Source organism: Xenopus tropicalis, chromosome 1 (genome assembly GCF_000004195.4).
Source record: "Xenopus tropicalis strain Nigerian chromosome 1, UCB_Xtro_10.0, whole genome shotgun sequence".
NCBI lineage: Eukaryota > Metazoa > Chordata > Amphibia > Anura > Pipidae > Xenopus > Xenopus tropicalis.
This window is the reverse complement of record NC_030677.2, coordinates 114,212,607-114,230,235: the sequence shown is the minus strand read 5'-3', so window position 1 is coordinate 114,230,235 and position 17,629 is coordinate 114,212,607. Positions and strand designations below refer to the sequence as shown.

General features: G+C 37.1%; 1 long non-coding RNA gene and 1 other non-coding gene across 4 annotated transcripts in view; both read right to left on the bottom strand.

Annotated features, from left to right (window-relative positions):
• LOC101731124 overlaps window positions 1-17,629 on the bottom strand; it is a 62,942-nt gene that overhangs the window by 25,145 nt on the left and 20,168 nt on the right. The gene's annotated exons all lie outside the window — the stretch shown is intronic.
• On the bottom strand, window positions 12,877-12,950 carry mir9b (microRNA mir-9b). The gene has a single exon (NR_049539.1). It is a non-coding gene; the product is annotated as a microRNA mir-9b (primary transcript).

Below are 17,629 nucleotides of genomic sequence, written 5' to 3'. Positions count from 1 at the left end.
ATTTGATGTTTAATAAATGCTTGTGTGTGTTTTGAAAGCTGCCACTGTTTAATAAGTGTTTCGCTATGCGATGATGGTATAAAAACTACAGCGACCAGTTAAGTGTAAACGCAATTGATAATACACATTTCACACTGTGCCATTATTGTGCCAGCAAGGTGGAAAACCATTTTTAAAGATTATATATTTATTGTTTTGTAATTCAAGTGCAGATGCAGGAACACAAAGGCAATACATAGCAGATTGTATCCTGGAGCATGCTAGTGAAAAATGTATTTTCGAATAAATATTTCTACTAAATCTATTATATATTTGCACACACATTTCTTGACATGCAATTGCAATTGTACGTGTGTATTTACTTAAAATAAAATCTTATCTTAACTGAAAACCTTATCATAACTGATTTGCTTTTTAGATGCATATGGCAATCAGAGCAGTTGATGCAACTGATGCGCTACTACATACGCACATTAGACAGGGCATGGCTCTGTTGCTAGTAAAAAATAAAGCTGTTTAGTAAAATTATGGGGCTTTTCCCTGAATGACTTTAATTGCTGTTAAAAGCTGCAGTTGCTCATCCTTTAGAGCTTGCCTTTACCTACACACTGGCTGATTTTTATTTGGCAATAAACCACAAAGTAAAGTAAAAAAATATGCTGCAAAAGACACATTTTTTATTGAAGTTGTAGCCGATTATCAGTTATACAAAACTAGTTGAATATTGTGAATGTCTGTGCTTGGCCATACATTTTAACGCCGCCTTTGACTAAAATGTTGCCTGAATCCACTTCCCATCTTTATATAAAATCACTGCAATGCAATTGCTTCTCCTTGGGATCATAGGGGAGTGAAGTTATCTACTTTAAGGTTCCAGTGGGGTCTGTTTTTCTGAAAACAGCATCTGAGTTAATGTTACAAATGTTTCTCCTGTCTGAACCTACAATAATATATGCAGGCAGCTAGTGCTTATTGTGTGGCTTGTACTCTGTGACCTGATGTGCCATGAAAGCTTACGGTAGGTAATGGGAAGTCACTGCATCTTTAATTTAATAGAGGAACTATAAGAACAAATTATTTGGCCCTGTGTATATAGGACCAAATGCATTCTCACCATGCATTTTTTATAAGCAGCCATCCTCCATTAAGGACACATTAATAAAACGCTATATAGAAACAATGAGGGTCCGGTATGACAAGTACAGAAGTAACATTCTTCAAAGGGGACCCTTTGTTAGCTAGCTTCATCCCCATGATATCAGTTACAAAGTATGGGCAAGTTTGATATTCAGAGTTTGAAAATAGGTATTCTATAAACAATGGTGAAAACATTGTGCCTAGCTAAAGGGTCATCCTCTATGACAGGGATCCCCAACCTTTGTCACTTGTGAGTCACACTCAGATGTAAACAGTGTTGGTGAGCCACACAAGCATGAAAACAGTTTTTATGGATGTTAAATAAGGACTATAATTGGCTGTTTGGTAGCCCCATGCAGACTGCTAGCCTGCAGGAGGAACAGCTTGGAGTAAAACTGTCTCTGTGCTTCCAAGACTTGCCTCCAAGCCAGAAATTCAAAAATGGACACCTAGGGGCACATTTACTAATTCACGAACGTCCGAAAAGCATCTGAATGCATTTTTTTTCGTAATGATCTGTATTTTGCGACTTTTTAGCGAATTGGCACAAATTTTTCGAGCGCTCACTACGAAAAAGTTGCGACAATTCACGAAAGTCGTAATGGCTATGCAAAAGTCGCGACAATTCAGGAAAGTCATAATGGCTATGCAAAAGTCGCGACAATTCAGGAAAGTCATAATGGCTATGCAAAAGTCGCAACAATTCAGGAAAGTCATAATGGCTATGCAAAAGTCGTGACAATTCATGAAAGTCATAATGGCTATGCAAAAGTCGTGACAATTCATGAAAGTCATAATGGCTATTAAAAAGTTGCGAAAATTCGCGCAAGACGTAATGGCTACGAAAAAGTCACGACGGTGACGAAAAAATCGCAAAAAATACGAAAAAGTCGCAAAATATTAGTTTCCAAACCGATTTTTTCCCTTTCGGGATTCGGATTCGTGGATTAGTAAATCAGCCCCTTAGTTTGAGGCCACTGGGAGCAGTATCAAAGTGGGTGGTGAGCAACATGTTGCTCACAAGCTACTAGTTGGGGATCACTGTTACGATAAACAACTGAAAAAAAAAAATACAAAACGGGGTTTAAAATATTAAAAAGATAAGCTTGTAGTCCAAGCTTCTACAATATAGGTGTCTTGACAAGTGAGACAAAATGTGGAATGTCTGTACAGACTAAGTTCAACTGCAAATGTAAGAGGCTATATGATTACTGTATTGCTAGAGAAGAAATTATGGCTTAAATTTGATAATGCAAACTTAATTTAGAGTTTAGCTGCATTAGCACTGCTGTGGCACTAGAGTCTGCCAGAGTAGTAATGAGGCAATTGGTTGCTTTGCAGTTAGTACTTATATGGTTGATGCTCAACCCTGGCTATTAAGGTAGAAACATGGGGAGTCATCATTTCTCTAGCGAGAAGCAAGTATTTGTGGGAAGCTCTGTGTTGTGTGTCCCCCGTGAATCCATATGGCTTTGACCATGGGGAAAACTGCTGGGCCCTCACTAAGCTTTATATTGCTGTGGTAATATCCCAGGAGATACTGCCACAACCTTATATTTAGAGTTCCCTAAAATATTTATATAGAAATGGCACACACATGGCTGGAGTGTTACAGCCAACAAAGCTATTAGTGTAACAGCCCCATAACATAACAGTAATTATTTAAGAGTGCCCCATATTGCAAACTGGAATGTCCTACAGATATGAAATGGCTTTTTATGTTATATGCTAGACCATCTGCAACAGTTCCACAATGTCATACTGAAAGGGGCACTGTGAAGCTGCAATTCTGATTTAGGTATACAAAACCTGATTTAGGTATAAATTAACAAATGCCAGTGTACTGTATAGAGAAAAGAATGTTTCAACAATAGTGTGTTACAAAAAGTGGCGTTTTAGATTTTGGTTTACCATACTATAATTTTTTTTAATCTGAAGCATTTTTAACAACTATTCTCCTACAACCCTTGCTCCAAATTCCTTCTGTCATATGAGTAGCTAGCCAAGAGGAAAGTATACAAAGGAAAGGATCTAGAATAGAGTTGCTCCCCACCTAAGATTTAAGGATTGACTTTCTTTTAATGGTAACACCAAAAAATTAAAGTGTATAAATGTAACTAAAATATAATGTGCTGCTGCCCTGCACTGGTAAAAGTTGTGTGTTTACTTCAGAAAGTCTACTATAATTTATATAAATAAGCTGCTATGTAGCCATGGAGGCAGCCATTCAAAGGAGAAAAGGCACAGGCACATAGCAGATAACAGATAAAACACTATTGTATTCTACAGAACTTATCTGTTATCTGCTATGTAACCTGTGCCTTTTTTCCTTTTTTCCAGCTTGAATGGCTGCCCCCGTGGCTACACAGCAGCTTATTATATAAATTATAGTAGTGTTACTGTAGCAAGCACACCAGTTTTACCAGTGCAGGGCAACAGTGCATTATATTTTTATAACTTTAAAGCTCTTTAATGTTTTGGTGTTACTGTTCCTTTAACATGGATTTCCCTTATGGGATCCTGACTTCTTTTGGTTCAGTCCAAGGCTGGAGGTAGGAAACCCCCAGGAATGCTCATATGTGGGGTGTAATAAGTGGCAAAATAAGGATGCCCTGGCTTTTGGTCACCAGCTTTTGATATCAGCTCCCAGCACAAATAACAAGCCAGTTATAGCCCAACAACAGCAGGACATCTCAAATGCATTTACTGAAAATATTTTAAAAGTGTAACACAATTTGTTTAACTTACAAAGCACCCACCACCACATTTTGATAATGCATTGCAAGCAAAACAACAAAAAACCCCCTTCATTTCCCATCCTCCAATACCAAATTCATTTTTTATCCATACACTATTATTTCTAGCAATGCTAGATCCTAATAACAGCTTTATATTTATACCGAACCACTGATTTTAAGCAGTGTTTTAGGTACTAATAACTAGTAACCAAAGTATGCATTTGTCCTGTAGAACATCCAGCCTGAGGCACAGGGAGATTAAGGCAGTGACTAAAGTAAACACATTTGCTGTAGTTTCTTATTTTTTTACTCCATACATTGAAAAAAATGAATAGAACAAGCCACCTAAACATATCCAATATAATTAGAATTTACAGTACAATAACCCACTATTCAAATTGTAAACTATTGTACTGTTTTACTTTTATAGAATATTAGGTGGTACCAAAGTGTATATGGTTGACTAATATTGATATATTTAAAGGAGAAGAGTTTGTTTATGTCTAAACTATAAAAAAAAAAAAACCTGGTTAATTGATGACCACCATGATCTATCAACAGGGCTTTAAAGTCTTTTGTGAGATAAAATTTGTGGCTCTGCTCTTATACGTTAACTCCTGTTTATCAGCACAATTCTAAGAAATCAATATGAGTGTGCAAAAAAAGGCATGCACTGTGAGCAGAAAGAATACACAAAAGCCTTTCTGCTTGAATGTGTAGTCTTGGGAGTCAACATTGGTTACTGCAGAATTCCAGTAGCTGCCAGGGTGCATCACATACAAGGAAAAGTTCCCTAGGTGATGGCACAATATGAGTAGTGAAAATAGATAAAAAAAAACAATAAAGGTCTGGGAGAAGCAGAAAGGGCAGGGAAGTATAAAACAAAGGAGGGGTGGACACAATAAATAAGTGAGCACAGAATAAGGATATATACATAGATATGTCAGTCTGAATTAATTTCCTGCTTTGCAATTCTGATTTTATAATCTATCCATCTATCTCTCTATCTATCAATCTATCATTCATTCATGTCTTTCTGCCTTTCTTTTGAAAATGTTTTTCAAAATTCAAATTTTTAAGTTAATACCAATATATTATTGTCTTAACTGAAACCACTTTTTACGTAATGAACACTTCCTTATGGCTTCAGACACAGACACAACACTGACATATTACATATGTTACCTTACAATTCACATTTACACACTATACACCAGTGATCCCCAACCAGTGGCTCAGGGGCAACATGTTGCTCCCCAACCCCTTGGATGTTGCTCTCAGTGCCCCCAAACCAGGTAGTTATTTTTGAATTCCTGACTTGGGGGCAAGTTTTGGTTGAATAAAAACAGGATTTCCTACCAAATAAAGCCCCCTGTAAGCTGATAGTGTGCATAGAGGCTGCCTAATAGCCAATCACAGCCCTTATTTGGCACCTCCATGAACTTTTATGGTGCTTGTGTTGCTCTCCAAGTCTTCTTAATTTAACTGTGGCTCACGGGTAAGAAAGGTTGGGGACCCCTGCTATACACACTTTTGGATTAACTGAATCAGGAACAATTCTGTATGTTTTTGGAATATGGGGAAAACCTGAGTACCCCAAGGAATCCGACACAGATACAAAGAACAAACTTTTAATTCAGTACACACTGTTGCTACTAACTCTTTTTAGGTGCTCAGCCACAACGATATCCTGATTATCAGCACATTAGAACCCAATTAACAAAACATTGAATTAGACATTTCTTAGTTTTTCAATATCTCCTAATTATAAAACGCATATTTTATATGCGTATATTTCAAAGAAAATGTTAAATTCTCATCAGACTATTACTTAAAATTTCCATTTCAGTATTACCATTCCCCCAACCTTTCCTACAGTATGGTATCACTATAACTACACTTGATGGATGTATTCTATCAATATCCAGTAGAGGTAATGCCTGTTACTGCCAAGTGACCAAACTAAGTTTACATCTTGGTAAATGAACAATTCAGTAAGCTCAACAAGGAATTTCCAAGCCTGGAAAGAGCAATCCCCAAAGAAGAGTTTCTGTATTCAAGGCACAATCTCAATAACATTGCTTGCTGCTCAGAGCAATTTCAGGATCTTATGTGAATTAGTTCATACTGCAGAGAGGAAACAACCCCCTCTTCCCTACTGGCCCTGTGTTGGCCCTTCCTGGTTTGACAATGTTAAAGGGCCAGGCGTGTTCACAAGAGAATCCAACCTCACACATAATATAGGCAACAACCACATATCTGCTTCCCTGCTTTTTTTTTCCTCAGCTCTTGTTCATTCAAACACTTCATCATTTCTCTTCCCCCTCATCTCCCATCTATAGTTGTATATATTAAATATTTATCAAAACACATGTACACACACATACAACATATACTGTGATATCTGAACTGTGAGCTCAGGCGCTGATCCACCAATACCTAGGAGGGTAGTAACGCTCTGCGTAGTTTTTTTTCTCACAGGTGGTAACCTGAACACTTTTGCCATTAAGGTGTTACATGGGGTGGTGATCAAAACAAATGCTACCAGCCACAGACTGCAGGACTTGGGCAAGACACTGTTTTTTTCCTTGATGTCAGTGGGAAGCAGTTAAGAGCCCAGAAACAGGCCTGTGCTTATCTCTTAGCTCTTCCCATTAATGTGAAGAGATCCATGGTGGGTGGTGGTAGTATCACAGCCCTAAGCCTTTTTTTTTTTATTTACAATTGTTAGAATAGTTTATTTATATCTACTCCCCCTGCTTGGAACCACTTATTCCAGTGGGTCACTTATAGGCCTTATTTGCCTTTATAAGTTTTGGCTTTTTGTTCAGCAGCTGCTAGTAAACTGTTTCCTGGCATCCACATAACTATTTAATATGAAACAAGTTTCCGGCTTGGTGTTTAGAACCTTGAATGACATTTGACCCATCTTTAACAAAACCAGAATATTCTAAACAGCTTCTCACGTATCCTATGCATATATGGATCCTTTATATTGATTGCAACTTGAATGGCAACCCCTATGGCTTATAATAGTTTCATGATATAGAGATTCTGAAGCAAACACATATTCATCCCTTTAATTAAAGAGATGTACAGGATTATCTATGTATATGGTGTAATAGCTGCCATCCTGCAATGTACCTGCTAGCCTGCCTGATATGTCCAGTGTTAGCATCAATGAAGAAAGCCTCTGTTGGAGAAAGAACTATTGCTTTGCCTTTTCTACTGAGCTGGATCTTTGGCAGTAATGTAAGCATTTCATAAAATATGCTTATAGCCATATGCCTGGATTTAAGTTCTCATGAATAGACCCCAGCTCTAGAGTTTATTGTCAGCACAGAACAAATCTGGTAAACATATTGGGGATTTAGAAATTATATCATGAATACATATGTAAGATTTATATATTTTATATGCATGTAATACAAAAGTAGACACATAATTTATCTATTTGATTATTTCCCATCCTATTCCTGTTGTTAAAGGATCCGTTTTTTTGCTGTATCTCATTTTCATCTCTCTGCGATTCTCTCTTGTCCTGCCTTTTCTTTTATTCCCAATACAATCCAATCTCTCACATTCTGCTAGTCTCCTGTCTTATCACTTTTATATCAGTGACCTCTCTTATAGCTGTGTTTATAGCAATCATTTCAGAACAGGTCTTTTTTTACCTTGACATACAACTACACCTCTATCTAAAATGATTCTTTTTACTGTGAAAGATTTTGGTTCCATAATGTTACTAAGGTAAAATTCCATGCAACACCAAACTCAAGAGGCGTTAATTTACCAACACAGATACCATATTGCCCAGTGAAATCACCCAACTAGACTGATCAAGACTACTTGCTGATTGTTTGCTATGAATAACCACATTGGTGCATTTGAGGACCTGGGTTAATCTAATCTTCTAGTCTGCTGTACTCTGTGATTAGATGAATGAAGCTGGGACTGGGAGTTATATTTTAGCAGATCACAGCCCTATAGCACACCATTTCTACTAATGGCTTTGAGTCATCCACATATTTATAAACATAGTAATAAAATGTCTTCCTCAGGAACTGGACCTCATTCATTCTACTATTTCTATTAAACAAACATACACAACGTATTTCCAAGTTCCTAAAGGCAAATCTAGGACAGCAACCATTCATTGTAGTTTAGAGGGGTCCTTTTGAAAAGATTTAGCTCTTGGTTTCACAGTTAATCAAAGGTACATCTTATCTTTCCTAAAACAAATTCTGGATTAAATACACATGAAAGGAAGAAAGAATAAACAACAAGCCCTGTAGCTAGGTTTTAATATTTATTTTAAAGAGAAATAAAACATATTTATGCTTCCAAAAAACCTGGAAACCCTTAAAGCCATTGGCCTTTCTAAATAGCAGAGCATACATTTTGTGTAACAGGCACCACAACCATCTCAGAAAAATTAATTTAAAAATACACAAATGTTTGGTTAAGAATACAATTATTCTGCAATACTTCTTCAGCCATATGTAATAAAGTCTGACAACAATGCCAAGCAGTTAAGCAAAAAAATAATCCCAATTAACGGACTTCTATGAATAATAATGGAAAAGGGATAGCAGCTGCTTATAGTACTAAATGCGTCGAATACAAGCCTCATAATAATAATCATCACATAAAATACTAAAAAGTGCTGGAAATATGTGTATGGGCATATATTTGCCAATGTAATAAAGCCTCTTTTTTATATGTTTAAATGTTTCTCAATATATAGTGTCATGACCCAATACCACTTCTTGCGAGTAAATTAGAAATGCACAAATACCTCTTATAGTATAGATAGATGTTAAAGGACCTCTAACATTAAAAAACAAAAGTACTTCACGTGCATTTAAAACTAATAATTATCTTAGGGCCGATTTAACAACATTCAAAAATACTTCTCACACATGAGAACTGTCATGGAACGATTGTCACGTTTTTTTCATTGCTTGGTCATTTATCATTTGTCTCTTGAATTTTCTCAAGCGTGAAATTTTTTCTCCCATTGTTCAGGGTTCCCATACAATTAAATGATAAAGCAAATCCAAAATTATTGAGACTTTTGAGAATTCTCAAACATGTGTAGTTGCAGAAAGGATTCCATTCAAACAAATACTGGCGTGCCCATTGGTTTGAATGGATCTTTGCCGCTTTAAGCTCCTAAATGTATTCAAAAGTGTTTTCTAGTTTTCCTGAATCCTGTTTTATTTCTAGAAAACATTTATAATTTTAAAAATACTTTCTACATTAAAAGTTACTGAACAATGTTCCATTATAAGAGTATATTTAATTATTATTTCCATACCTTTTATTTGTTTCTTTCTCTCCATGGGCAGTAGAGAATTATAGAAGCAAATGGGGTAGAGCTTGCCAGTTACTAGGCATGGTTTGGGATGATAGGATATTCAGGAATGCTGGGAGAGATGAATTTAGTGCACAATATATATAAACATTAAATCATTCACAGTTGAAGTACGGCAAAACAGGTACTAATTAATACCCACAATCTGACACTGAAGACAATATTCTGAAACTCATTTAGGTATTAGGTTAGAGCATAAAGAAGGTTAGTGCTATGTTTTGTATCAAAATAAGCAGTGTAAAATCTCTTTTATCTTTTTCCCTTGAGCAGAATGAACTTGCTGTCTGTGATAGAAGACAATGAAGAACTGCTAACATCCAGTTATGTTGCCACAATACAAAGGAAATAGCTAGCAGCAAATCTAGATCTAAGGCGAATGTCATATTTTCTTTAGATCAAGTCTCTGCATAGACTAGAGCTCAGCTACTTAATATATATACTCATACTCACAGCTAGCACAGTTTTTAAGCAGAACTATGGACCCAGAGCTTCTGGTGTAATACCAAAGATAAAGCTTCAAATTCAGATTCCACATTGTGCTATTAAACTAGTGGCTTTGGATGTATGGTTGGCCATGGAAATTAAAAAAAAAAAAAATCTTTGCATGCCTCGGCCTTTATTTCTTTACATGAGGTATCTACCTTCTTTCTTTGGCTTGACAGCTATACTGTGTGTGACCAGGCCCACACTGGCAATCTGTGGATTTGCTAAATGCCAGTGGCTGCCGTAAGATGCCATGTCACTAGTGGGGGGCTGTTTGGGCTTCTGTGTACTTGAAATACCAGGGTCTATATTGAATATAAATACATCTGTTTTAAGACAATGGTTACAGAAATTAATGTACAATAGAGGAATTTTGGCTTTTTTAGCCCACCACACCCAGACCTTTCTTCCATTAAAGAAAAGAAGGTCACTATATCACATGTATCTCTTGATGAAATTCTAAATTGCACTTGTTGCAGCAAAAGCTACTGCAGTTCCCACTAATATTATTAAAAGCAAATGTTGAGTTATAGAGGGCTCTGTGGAGAATAACTGGAATTCTTCATAATGAAGAGCACGGTGTCAGCTATAACTTCACCATGATGCTGGATATGGTATTTATAAAGACAGTATCACAAGTTTGTGTTGGAATCACAGAATACTAGCAAAACTATTACAATTCCACACGGTTCTATGATCTGTATAGAACACAAACAAGTCTCACTGCCAAGGCTTGCTTATAACCATCAGGCGGTGTTGCTAGGAGACTAAGTTTGCTTATAATGAAGTGGAGAAAATTAATGATACTTGCTCCAGCTGCTATTTTGAGCAAAAAGCGCCTGTAAAATCTAACTGAGAAAGAATGATTCTTAGAAAGAAAGTTTTAACACTTAACTTCCATCCCCTGCCATATTTAGGAATACCCAATGGCACATATTACTACAAAAAGTATATTTGCATGAAAATGGTTTATTTAGATGAGGCAGGGTTTTACGTATGAGCTTGTTTATGCAATATATTTTTATAGAGACCTACATTGTTTGGGGGTATAGTTTTCCTTTAAATGCAAAAATCTTAGTGGTATGTGGTACTGCACTTGGGCAAACTTTAATTTTATTACATAAGGGGGATTAGAGTTTGATCAGATTCTCTTGACCTTATGGCATCATGGTGGCACAGGGTGTATGAATTAGGGTTATTAGAAGTTGTAAGTAGATATTTGCAAACAATGTATTATCCTTGCAAGATGCTCAGCAGTTCATTGTTTTAGAAACCACTGCTTTTCATGTATGTTGTACATATCTCTCTCGCTCTCTCTATATATATATAAATATATATCTTCCACAGCTTGGCAGTAACTATCACTGCAAGCTGAGCTTGCACCTTGGGGACTTGGCAACTTACCAGAGCCTGCTTTACTCAGTCCCCAGGGGGGCTCCAGTAAGCCACTGTGGTTGGCAAAGTGGGATTGTATTTTCAAGGGAGTTCAAAACATGCAGCACAACACAGCCCCTGGCAAACCTCTAATTATTCTTATTTTGAGGATTATGCCCTTCTATTTTTTGTATGAAGCTAAGGGAAATGAATTTCATTAGCACATTTTCTGCCTATACATGCAGCTGTAACACACATCTGAAAGTGAGAAATGTAAAGAAAAAGCTTCCTTTAGGGGATCAGAAGTTATGACATACATACTGGATATATTTTTAAAAATGAATGGGAGTGAAAGGGTTAAAGCGGAGCCTTGTGGCTGTCAGCTTCACTTTTACCGATTGTACAGGGTAAACCCATAAATCATACTGATGTGATCTAAAGTATCAAATTGCTCGGTTTATGAGGTTGAAACAAAAGTGATAATTCTGGTCAGCCCAGTATGGTTACTTAAAGACTACAGGGCCCATGTGTGTGGTCTACATCCACAGTCCAACCTGAGTTTACTATACACTTGCAAGCTTAGAGACCTGTGCAACTTGCCATTCATATCAAGCTAATTTCACCCAGTTCACATATTTGTGCCCTGGTGTAAGTCCTGCTTTACTCCTGTATGAGGAATCCATGTTTTCTTAGCTGCAATTCAGTTTACATAGAGCTCTCCACTAGGGAGGCACAATGGGAATATTTTGCATTCCACCTCCCATAAGTCTTAGCAAGTAAAATACTACTGTCTGAGGTGGTGCAGACATCTACTTATCTCAAAGATATTTTGGTGTATGGATTTTAAATTGGCCACAACATTGTCATCATTTTAGTTGCGCCTTAGTGATTAATGAGGAAAATTCCAACACTTCCAAAGTGTACACATGTAGTAACCTATAGCAACCAACCGGCTATTAACTTTGATCAGTCAAATGCAAGTTAGGCTAATAAAAGCAAATGCCTGAATGGTTGCTATGGCTTCCTGCAATTGGAATTGTTTTCATTAGTGTTAATATTATTATGATATTTTTATATAGCACTAACATGTTAAGCAGTGGTTTACAGAGACATGGTTCCTCCTTGGCCCCTGGCACAGAGGAGCTTACAATATATTTCTCTATAAAAATCCCTATCAAAAACACACATGCCCTAGGTTAGTTTAGTGTGCCTGTTTGTTTCTGCACTGTGCAGAATTATTTATAAAAATGTCTTGGCTGCCTTTAGATAAGTGTTAATGAAAAATTTAAATATCCTCCTGCACCTGGTGGAAATATAATGAAAATCAAGAATGAATTAGGGTATGTACACGTGAGTAGTGATTTGCTATGTGGTGTGGTCCTTTTTACTGTACTGCAATGCATATCTTAAAAGTTCTCATACTTCCTTGCAGGTTTGTACCCACATAGATAGAGAATAATACTGCATACATCTCGGGCCATTTAAGTACAAAATTATACATACTGTATACAAACATATCTGGTTGCTCAAGAGTTGTTTCCTTCAACCCCCGCTACCCTACACCAGAAAAGTACATAATTATGCACGTCAGTGCAAAAAGACATATTTTTCAAAAAATAAAACAAAACTTGGTAACAAACTGCAACCAGTGCAGTTGTATCATATGAGTATATATATGTTTAGCACACTGGAAACCTAGAGATTATTTCTGTGCCACCAAGTCCATGTGGTGTTCATGATGCTGCTCTGCTGTGAAGATGGAGGAACTGGTTTATACGTTCGGTTGTCTAGCTTTATGACATTAGTTATACTCATACAGCTAGGTAACCAAAGACAGAAACCAATTCAAAGCCAGGATACTTCCAGAAATCTTGTGCTACATGCATTAGATACTAAACATTAGGCAATACAAAATGCTCATTCTTATTTATTTATTTTTTTTTACCAAACTTTCTTTGGTAGGCTTGCATTAATATTCAGGATTTCCCAGATGTCTCTTCTTATTCTATTATTGCTTTAGCCTGTGCCAACACTGTTGGGAGGCGATTTGATGAACGTACCATCTTTTTCTATACTTTTTCTTCTCAATTCCCATGACCCTGTCACCCCCCTTCAGCTTTGCACCATGACCTCCTGACATGACCTTTCACAGGTCAAGAGAGGTCTGGGTCACTTCCAGGATTGCAGGCCCTCCCTTTGAGAGCCTTTGCATGTAAAAAGAACTTGAAAACAAAATAAGGTGTGCCTTAACTTTTCCAATTCTTAACATATTGCACCACTTTTAAAACATAACCAGAGGAATACCATAGGGAATACCATATAAGATAAAGGAATGGCCCATCTTCCCTTCCTCAAATATCATGATATTGATATCATGATAACTGTTTTTACATGTACACACAAAGTGCCAAATATCCGCCAGATCCTAGATGGAATAGAAAGAATGCTTTCAATAATGTTAGCATTGCACTGCAAACCTGTAACTGCATAGGGTATGTCCTTTGCCCAGGCAGTTACATCTTTGAGTACTGCCTTATACCCATATAGGTAATGGCAAGCTCTTATAACTTGGATCCTCTTACTATTATTCTTTAAACTTTGTATAGGTTTACATTATCCCCATTACTAATGCACAAGAGAGAATAATTAGGAGTAAATGGGGGTTTCAAATCAAGAAAATAATCTAAAGCTCCTGTAAGCGTACAGTAAAATTTGCTGTGGGTCTTTGGTCTAGTGGGTCTAGTTCAAGCACTAGTTCATGATCTATTAGTGTTCTGTTAGTGATCACTTAACAGACCTGGGGGTCTGGAGTTGTGCATGACACCTGGAGAAGACAGGTAATCAGCAGGCATGCCAGCTAGCCAATTAGATAACTGCATAAAACACACTTCCTTATATAACTCAGTTTATGCACAACTTTGGTCTATTTGGGTCAAGAAAATGTAGTTTTATTTTATATTTTTATTGGTAAACTTATTCAGCATTACTAATTTTACATAAACTGTAGTAGGCCCAGTGACTTCCCAAGGCCATACGAGGTGACACGAAAATTCAAACTCTTTTAATGTAGTGTGCAAGTTAGCTAACATACTATTTATCACTGCAAGTGCAGTGTGCAAAGTGCAATTTTGAAAGCAACTTGTTTTCTGATTCCGAATGCAGCATTTTGAGCAAATGGAGTGGTAAATGTGTAAAAACTTCAATATGACATCTATGTGTTAAAAGTCTAAAGCCAGTGGACTTTTTGAGTAAAAATTGCCATGGTGTTGTTGATCATGACCTGGATGAATGAAAACCTTCATAGATAAGTTTCCCTATAGCTATCCAATGACAGCAAGGATAATTTGGACTTTTTACAAAACATTTGTTCAACAAGTACAACCAGGGTCGGACTGGGGGGTGCAGGCCCTGCAGGTGCCCCCTCCGGCCGCATTTCCCGCAGCCGCTAACCCCCCACAGGGCCCCGCGCTGAGCCTCCCTAACCCCCGCAGTTTAACGCGTCAGGGGAGGGAGTCAGCAGGGGGAGCGCTGGCAAGGGTCGGGTCTCCAGTCCGACCCTGTGTACCCCTGTGGGTTATTAAAAAAACAAACACAAACGATATGTACTGAAACAAGTTCTCAATTGGAGATGTAATGCTTTCTTCTTGAACAGACATTATTCATCTTCTGTTTAACAGTTCCCAAACTGGTCATTGGTCCAGCAGTTACATCACCCTCAAAACCACAAAAAACTCTTTCCCATACCCCCTAACCTAAATCTTGGATACTGTATCAATAATATTGTTCATATCCACTTGAAAAAAGTTTTTGATTATTACTTAATTGTATAATCCCTCAGACCAGTCATTCTTATTCAGCTACAAAACTACATACATACACTGTGCCTTGGTTTCTCTAGAATTCACTACCTTCTCTATAGCCATTAAAGCATTGCTAATGTGTTGTCGCTGGAAATATTTAAAGGCTAATGGGAATCTGTTAGCAAAGTGATTGCTGAAACCGTCACTTGAAAATGAAGGTGCAAGGTGAAAGGTCTGACTGTTATGATTTATATGTTATGCATTACTGCTGTAAAAGGCACAATAACATTTGCGGCAGCCCAAAAGTGGAGCAAATTTCATGATTTATTCCATGACTGAGATTGTTGTTCCAGTGGTAGTAAATCAGCTGCAAGGAATTTAACATGAGGCTTTGGGGAGGGGAGATACATTTTCCGCCCTGTCCTAGGGGTAATGCCGCATCATGGCTTGTTTGGGGTTGCATGGTACCACTTCAGTGGACAGTGCATTCAATTTGAAGAAAGTGCGTGGCTGTAGTAGCCAGGAGACATGAATCAGTTTGGCCCTTCACTTTTCACATAAACATGCCTTCTTTTTAATCTCACTGGCACTTACCAAAAATTTTGTTCAGATTACCCTATGGTTTCTTGTTAAGAAAACCTTGAATGAAAATGCAGAGATTGCTCCTCATATTTATTGTGCATTGGGATGGCATTACAAAGCGCATATTATGGAATAGAAATACTTTACTTTACTTTATAATAAGAGCCATATTATACAGACTAGTAAAAGAAAACAAAGAAATGTTTAGCATGACCTTTCTTGTTGTATAAAAAGTTGCTGCTCAGTAAAACTAAGCAAATGTAGTATTATTTATCAATGTTATCTGTAAAGGGCATTATTTGGCTAAAATCTGTTGATTTCAATCCATTTAAATGATCAGTACAGCAGCTCCCTTATTCTAATGAACAAGTACTTGTAGATACAGTAAATGCAACTTTTTGTGCAGATCACAGTATGAAAAAATGTAAACCCTACTTATAAGTAAAGTATGTTTTGTCTCAAATTGGAAATTTAAAAAGGAGCAACAATAGAAAAAATAGCAGACACTAACGGGGTCATAGCAAAACATGTTTTTGTAACACAGCCTTACATTTGTTCTCTTACCTCAGAATTCAGGATTTTAGAATTCTGCAGATTCCAAATCCACCATAAAATAAGTAAGCATATTACAAAATAACAAGATAGTTAGCAAATATTTAAACACTACTGGAGGCCACTGACTCATGACCATGATGAACAGGTGGCTAGATCCAATACCAGATGAATAAAGCAGCTCAGGAGGTCAGAAGCTTGTGCCACACTCTAGCCTGGGATTGGCCTAACCACTTGATCTTCATGAAGCCCACGTGCAGATCTGTATTTGTACAAACAGACTCGACCTGCCTGAGGCCTCAATAGACCTTGATCCCACTGCCACCCTTCGTTGAGATGATAGAGCTGTCTGCTTGTGCCAATGACATAGCACACATACATTCTAGCTTCACTCTTTCTTTGATAGAGGCAAGGACGTGTGAATTTATTGCATAACCCAACCCCAGCAGCACTTTCCAGGTTAGAAATCCAAAGGCCAGAATTTCTCATGCATTTTAAATGTATATAAAATTATAGATTTGCATTTCCTGTCTATAATCCTGCCTTGATCTTTGTAGTTTTATATCCTTTTTAATTAACACAATACCAAATCTATGAATAATAATATAAAGCCCTGGACAGCAAAAAAGTGTTTTCCACAGATGAGACTTCAGTTCAGTCATTCTTTCTAAAATGTTTATTCACAATCATAGCTCGGGCTGACTTTGGAGTTTTGCAGAGAATCCCAAATCTTAGACTGGAGGCATTTCTAATTTTATTTACTGAAAACACATAAGCAAGGTAAAATAATATATAGTACTGTTATGGGATGTATTACGTGGAATGCTTGGGACCAGGGTAGTTCCGCATAGGAGTTTCACAATACTGTAACCATAATAAAAACATGAAATAAACACAAAGGGATTGTTTTGCCACTGATATGGCCTTATACAGCTTTGTTAACATCAAGCACGGTACAGTTTTTTTTTATTACAAAGAAAAAGGAAATCATTTTAAATGATTTACTCAAAATGAACTGGTGGTGGCCTTCCTTAGGATTGGAATTTTCTAGATGTGGTGTTTCCAGATCACACCTGTACTTAGTTTGTATAATCACACCTGTACTTAGTTTGTATAATACAGAATAGTCAATGTCAGTATTTAATTCTGTGGATTCACCCTGTATAATTGTCTCACAGGTGATAAGATGGGGGTTCCAGGGCAATTCTGACAAAAAATAAATATATCCCTCTTATATGATAAAACTGCTGTAAAACAATATGGCATTTTGGAAGACGCACAGTTTATAATGATCTGTATAAAGGTACTTCAGCCCTGCAGTAAGCAGGCTGGTGGTAAACAGCTCAATCGAGGCAAAAAATAGGGCCCCTCCCAACTACCATGCAATCCCTTTTATAGTGACATTTTTATTACAAACAGAACATTGCAACTGATCCTGCTAATAAAAATATTTGAAAGCTAAAGAGTTACATTAATAAAAGGCATTTTAACTCTGGATTCAACTAACTGTATTGGTCCCTTTTGAAAAAAAACTTTCCCTTGCACTTGTTCAGACTGCCCTTTAGCTAAGCAAAAGTGCACTTTCT